A 7,477-nucleotide genomic window follows, 5' to 3' on the forward strand; every position below is an offset into this window, starting at 1 on the left:
AATTGCACTCCTGGGTATTTACCCCAAAGACACAGATGTAGTGAAAAGAAGGGCCATATGCACCCCAATTCATAGCAGCAATGTCCGCAATAGCCAAACTGTGGAAAGAGCCGAGATGCCCTTCAACAGATGAATAGATAAAGAAGATGTGGTCCATATATACAATGGAATATTACTCAGCCATCAGAAAGGATGAATACCCAACTTTTACATCAACATGGATGGAACTGGAAGAAATTATGCTAGTGAAATAAGTCAAGCAGAGAAAGTCAATTATCATATGGTTTCACTTATTTGTGGAACATAAGGAATAGCATGGAGGACATTAGGAGAAGGAAGGTAAAAATGGGGGGAGGGAATTGGAGGGAGAGATGAACCATGAGAGACTATGGACTCTGAGAAACAAACAGGGTTTTAGAGGGGAGGGGGGAGGGGGGATTGGTTAGCCCGGTGATGGGTATTAAGGAGGGCACGTACTTCATGGAGCACTGGGTGTTATATGAAAACAATGGATCATGGATCACTACATCAAAAACCAATGATGTATTGTATGGTGACTAACATAACATAATAAATTTTTTTAAAAAATAAATAACAGTAAAAAAAAAAAAAGATTCTCTCCTTCTCCCTCTGCCCCTCCCCACCTCTCTAAAAAAAAAAAAAAGTTAAAAAAAGAAATTATGAAATGTATTTATAAATTTGCAAATTTAAAAAGTGCTGGTATAACAGTTCACAATACTTCTTAGTTTTCCCTAGAAATTAAGGCTTCTAAGAGTTAAAAATTCTAAATAATACATATAATTAAAGCTACTGGAAATAATAAGGGAAGCATCTTCACATGCCAGAAACATAGGAGGTGTTTTCAGTAAGACAAGGTATGAAGAATGGGGGTGTTTTTTCTTAAGGGAAGAGAAAGTAATTTTGTTTTAAAGTGAGGCTGATTGTTTAAAGAAGAAAAGAAAGTTGTAGGGGCCCCTGGGTGGCTCAGTCGTGAAGCAGCTGCCTTCGCCTCAGGTCATGATCCCAGGGTCCTGGGATCAAGCCCCGCATCGGGCTCCCTGCTCAGTGGGAAGCCTGCTTCTCCCTCTCCCACTCCCCCTGCTGTGTTCCCTCTCTCACTGTGTCTCTCTCTGTCAAATAAATAAAATCTTTAAAAAAAAAAAAAAACAAGTTGTAGAAAGATTATAGAAAAGGAATGTTTGAAAAGGAATTTTAATGTATGGTCAAACTGGCTAAGATTAAAATTAATTTACTTAAAAATGAATTTTAATATCAAAAGTAACCTGGTGCAAAATTAGAATTTGCTTTTTTCTCTGTTAAAAGGACAGTTTTCTTGGATTTTTGGTATGTTTTTGATAACAGATTATGTAAAGTTTCTTTACTTTTTTATGATAAACTATTTTTATTACATAGTATTTCGTAGGTATATTCAATCAAGAAGGTCAACAGAAACTTGTAAATATTCTGCTAAATAGCACACTCTACATACATATATTTTCAATGTGGTAACATTGAAATAATCCATTTCCTTTATTCACATAGTTTTGCAAACTGGGGAATAAATAAGGATACAAACACAGAAAAACTTCTTTTCTTAAACTTGTAAGATTAAACGGAGAATACAATTCTATTTAGTGATAAGCCGATGATTGACCCTGACCTGAGGAACACAAAACTCAAAAAAGTAGCTCTTGTTCAGAAAAGTGTGGTAAAGGGTGCATAGTGATACCTTGTGGTCTCCATAGTGGTCTATTTGAGGTGATTTTTTTAAATTGCTAATCTGTATTACCAACTCATAATAAAAAGTAGTCAAAATTTAAAGCATTCCGATCAAAATGGGTCTGCACATGCCTTTCAGAGCCCAACAGGGCTCCATCCGAGGACCCTGGGATCATGACCTGAGCTGAAGGCAGATGCTTAACCAACTGAGCCACCCAGGCGCCCCACATTCTCATCTTCTTTACTGTCCTCAGGGTCTTCTAAACCATCAAGCCCACTAACGTTTCCAGCAGGCTGGCTGCAGACAACATGATCTTCCAGTCCCCAAGAAGCTACTCTCACAGGCAGCCTTTGGATTTCACCTGGGTAAACAGCACCATCTGCTCCATCCCTGGTTTCCTGTGTTGCGTTAAGGATCACCAGACTGCAGAACTGGCTGTGTATTCAGCGCTGCAGCAACGTGACCATTTTGCTCGGAGCAGGTGTTGAGACACCGTGAGATCTTCTGAGGACTCTGGGAATTCTGACCTTCCATTGTCCTTTCTGCTTGATTTTCTAGACTCCTTTTAAGTTCCTTCTCCCTCGAGAAGTTTTCCAGATGTGACGTTAGACCATTTATCTTTGTCTTTCTCTGTCAGTTGAAGTTTGTAATTGTCCTCTACTGCCGGCGCCGTGGCTTAGCTGGTTAAAGCGCCTGTCTAGTAATTGTCCTCTACTTCAGCTAGTGCTAGTGTTACATTTCCAGCAGTCTTCACTTGCTCTTTCCGTTTCAGCTCCATGTTTGCAGTTCATCGACATATTTATTGAATTTTGTTTTCTCATCCCGCAAGAGTCGTTTACCTTTATTATATTTTTCTGTTTTGTCAGCAGTTTCTTTGGTCACGTCACAGACTTTCCCCTTTGTTACACCGTCAGAATCTGTCTCGGCTGCAGACGGGGTGGCTTTATATCTATAGTAGACCCAGCAGTAGCTGGGTCTGTGTTTATGGAGGCACCATTGCCTTTTTTGCTGATTCCCAGTTTTCTTTGTGAAGACACTGTTGCTATTGGCTGATTGGTCTGAAAGTTTATTTGATTTTGGAGCCTCTGGCATTCCTTGATTTTTTTTCTTTGTAATAATCTGCTGCCATCTGAAGACAAAGTTTCAAGTCTTCAACTTCTCAGTTCACGTTCCAGTCTATCAGTCTTTTCCTGGCCTTTTTTCCTCCACAGCATTTAGTTTAAGTTCTGCCACTGCATCAGCTTTTTTCCAAGTGTGCAGTATGCAGATCTGCCATTGTTTTATCTTGCACATTTACAGCATCACTAAAGTTCTTTGGCCAGAAAGAAAACTTCTTGCCAAGTTGCCTGAACATGTTCTTCTGCTTATGAAGTTGCTCCTTAAAAAAAAAAAAAAAAAAAAAAGTATCTTCCTTACTTGAGGTTGTAAACAAGAAAGCCGTTTGCAGATTTTCCTTTTCAGCCAAACAGAACTACAGCCTGCCAGTCTCTTCTTTGAAATGAGTCATCATGCTTTCTTTTTTTTTAAGTTTATTTATTTAAGGAATCTCTACACTTAGCATGTGACTTGAACTCACAACCCCAAGATCAAGAGGCATACACTCCCCCCTTACTTCCCTGACTGAACCAGCCAGGTGCCCCTGAGTAATCATGCTATCTTTGTTCCCATCTAAATTCTTTAAAGTCTGGACCTCTGACACAAGCTTGGTATTTTCTATTTCGGTATTCTTCAAATGTACCTTATAAAGTTCCTTCTCATCCTTTTCCATCTTCAACTGATATTCCAGTTGTTCTCTTTCATATTGTGCCTTCCAGAGTTTGTCCTTTAAACTGTCTAATTCAGTTTCTTTTTCAATTGCTTTATGTGTCACTGACACAATATCTTCCTCAAGCCGGAGAGCTTTGGATGTAGCATCATTGTATCTCTTCTTAATTTCTTCATTTTCCGTTTTTAATTTTGTGATACTTCAACAAGACCCTTTTGCTCTGCTTGCAGTTGGTCACATCTTTTTGATGGTTAAGCTCTCTTTCCAGTCTTCCAACTTATTCTCAAAGTTGTGTTGTTTCTTCTTCCAGAACAGCAATGAACTTTAATAGTTCTTTTTCTTTCATGGTTTCTTCAATTTTCAACTCATGAAGGCCAGCTTTTTGGTTACAACCAACATGTCAGAATTTCCTTCATCTTCCACAGTAAGTAACTCTTCAACTGGAGAAGCTTGAAACTGGAAAGGTTTACTTGTTCCATGAATTTCACCCTTATGGGTAACATAACAGAACTGATAAAATTCTCCATCATCATTTGGAAGGTAATATCCTTGAAATGCTAACACACAATTAACTGTTGATCCTTCTATGTAATGTTCAGGCATAGGAGACCATAAAATTGTGTAATAATCGCAAGTAGTACTCCATCCAACCTTGAATATACCAACCCAATCTTTTGGATGTGGATGGATATATGGAGTTAAGGTGTAATGACATTCCAGGTGTGCATTAGGAAGATAACTCTTGGCCACATTTTGAAAGATGACATGGGCAAAGTTGGAAGTCTGCAAGGGGACTTCTTGAAGAGATGTCACTGTGAATCCTTCAAGGGGCTCCGGACAGAGGGAGCATGAGAGAGGCTTCTGAGCCTATACCACCATCAACCGCCAAACCTCTCCCACCACCACTGCCTCCCTCCACCGACTGGCTACACTTCCCAAGTTTCTTTACCTTTTAAGTATTAAGTTTCATAATAATCTGTGGTTCTATTTAGACAAGTGCTTTAAAACCTTTTTTTAAAATATTTTTTACAAACTACCCAAAGTCAAATTGTAAATGAAGTCTTTTTGACATGCACTATTTCAAAGTACTTGTTAAATTAGGCTTATTTGAAATGTAAATAAATGTAAAGTATTTGTTAAATTAGGCTTATTTGATATGTACATTTCATGGGACCTATTGTCAAATAAGTAATACTAAGCCTTCTTTATATTGTATTTTAAGATTGTGGTACACGTGAATGAAGTCCGTTCTCCTTCTGCAAGAAATGGCCCTTCATTGCCAGGCTTTTGCCATCTTGATGTCTTTGTAACATGGCAACGCTCTGCTCCTGAATCAGAGAAATTAAGATGGGTGAACAGTGGTTGTAAATTAAATGAACAATCAGGGCCATGGGAAACCCAAGACACCTGCTTGGTTCTTCCCAGCTGCCTGGCAAACCCCATTTTTTGGTTTTTGCATTCCTTCACCCACCCTAGTGCATTTAAAGTGACTCAAATTATGAATAGACATCGGTGGAAAAACTTCCATAACATTGCAAAAATAATCTACCAGTAATAATCCTGGAATATAATCCATAATCCTATAAAACTGGTTTTGTTACCAGAGGCTTCAGACCTCCTTCTGGACCTTCTGAACATCTGCAGCTGGACTTCATTCAACTGCCACTTATTATGGGTTATGAATATGTTCTTGTTATTTGTATGTGGTTTTCCAGATGGGTTGAAGGTTTCCCCTGCTACAAAGCTGATGTCCTCATGGTAGCAAAGAAACTGTTAGAAAATGTTTCTCACTTGATATACCTTTCCCAGTCTCTAGTGATCGAAGAACCCACCTTCACCAGGCAAATCATATGAACCTTAATGAAAACCTTGCAAACTTCTTGGGATTATCATTGTCCCTATCATCCTCAATCTTCAGGCAAGGTTGAGAGAACTAATGGGATCCTCAAACTTAAAACCTCTAAACTTGCAAAACAACTGGACTTCCCTGACCTAAGGTATGCTTTTGATTTTGCTGACTGCTCATGGTATCCTTTTGGGAAACATAAACTCATTCCACATTAGATAGTTACCAACAGACCAATGTCTATTGATATACAACTTTCTGCTGATCCTTTATTATCTCATGCTAATATGACTAGCTACTGTAAGTCTTTAATGTCTTATGCTAAAGCCTATCATCAACAGGTTAAAGAAGCCTCCCCAGATTCCAGTTCAAAGGATCTTGCTGGTCACAGTATGGAGGCTGGTGATTGGGTATTCTGGAAATGTCATTAGAGAAAAACAGCCCTTGAGCCTCGTTGGAAGGGACCTTACCAAGTGCTCCTGACCAGGGACACTGCTACAAAATTAGAAGGCATTGAGCCTTAGATACACATCTCACAACTGAAGAAGGCTCCTTCTGATATCTGGTCCTGTATAGACACTGGAGACCTCTGAAACAAATTGACAAGGAAGAGAAGTAGCTGACATTGAGGTAAACTGCTTCTGCCCAAGACAGGGGATCAAGACTTCATACTTTAAACATGAAATACTTTCTTCCTCTTTTCTTTTCCCTTCTTCGGCATTGGCCTGGAAAGACCACCCTCATTCATATCTCCCAGGCCACTGCTAAGGGGAGTAACCTCTCAGATTGTTGGATTTGTCATCAAAGATTCTGATCTATCCATGATGCTAGAGATCCATCCTGTCATCCTCCCTGTGACCAATTTCTCTTCTTTTCCTAATGTCACTGCAAAATACAATCAATCACCCTTAGAAGTCTCTTACTAAGTTCAGCTTTTATGGCCAGAACATCCCAATGCCTTGTTTTTACCTTTCTCCAGTAATAACTGTACTTACCCAATGTGTGAACTAGACTAACACTATCTTGGACAAATCCACTATGATGACCATTCCATGATCTGAAGCCTTCTTGAGCATAGCACCCTCCCCAGTTTTTCTTTCTGTTTAATCACACACTTAAGTACAGTCTTGGGACATAACATCCTTGATCTGTTCTGGAGATATGACTGTGATTCTCAAACATTTCCTCCTGGGTGGTCCCCTAGCACATACTCCCCAACCTTTCAGACTACATTGAGCATGCCTGCACTCTCTATATCATCTGGTAAAAAAGGGAGTGAATTGGCATTGGGTAGAAGAACATCAAGCTACCTTTGACCAAGCTAAGATATTAGTTGCTCAAACACAGGCTTCAGGTCATGGAATGGTCCTTTACCTTGTATCCCTGGACCCTAGATGTGGCTGTTACATGAGATTAGATGAATCAGGCATTATGGCAAGAACAGCATGGGAAGTTAACTCCATTGGGCTTTTGGTCACAATGCTGTCAGGGAGCAGAGATCTGATATTCTCCTACTGAACAAGTGTTGAGTCTATAAGACCCTTTAATAAGTGGAGCCCATAATGACCATTCTTCTGGTAAATGTCTGGACTGGTTTGCCTATAAAGGGGTGGATAGACAGGATGTTTGCAAGATTGGCATCTGCCATAGCACAAGCCTCTATAATGCCTACTTACACCAATGAGTGTTCTTTCCACTGGTCCACTGGGAGCTGAATTACATGCTATCTTTGAGCTGGTAGGATATGAAACCTTTAATGTCTCCCCCCAGCCTCCTATAGAGACCCCCTCATAAATAAATAAAGGAGGGCACATACCCTATTCCTAAAGATGCTTGGTATATAGATGGCTCTAGTAGAGAAAATCCTAGTCACTGGACTGCCATAGCAATCAAACCCCAGACTGATACTATGTGGTTTGAGTCTGGGGATAATAAAAGCAGCCAATAGGCTGAATTGAGGGCTGCCTGGATGGTATAAGTACATATGAACCTTGGCTCCTTACCCTCTGCAAAGACAGTTGGGCTGTCTATAAGGGTTTGACAACCTGGGTGGCCCAGTGGGCTAGGGACAACTAGAAAGTTTTATAGAAACCATTATAGGGAGCAGAATTATGGAAAAATATATGGGAAAGGATGCAGGACCCCA

At 39.8% G+C, this 7,477-nt stretch overlaps 1 pseudogene; it reads right to left on the reverse strand.

The window, feature by feature from the left end:
* Positions 1 to 2,417: 2,417 nt before the first annotated feature.
* LOC118519656 (tax1-binding protein 1 homolog pseudogene) lies at positions 2,418 to 4,798 on the reverse strand (annotated as a pseudogene).
* Between the last annotated feature and the right edge of the window lie 2,679 nt (positions 4,799 to 7,477).

The sequence above is a fragment of the Halichoerus grypus genome, chromosome 2 (assembly GCF_964656455.1).
Source record: "Halichoerus grypus chromosome 2, mHalGry1.hap1.1, whole genome shotgun sequence".
NCBI lineage: Eukaryota > Metazoa > Chordata > Mammalia > Carnivora > Phocidae > Halichoerus > Halichoerus grypus.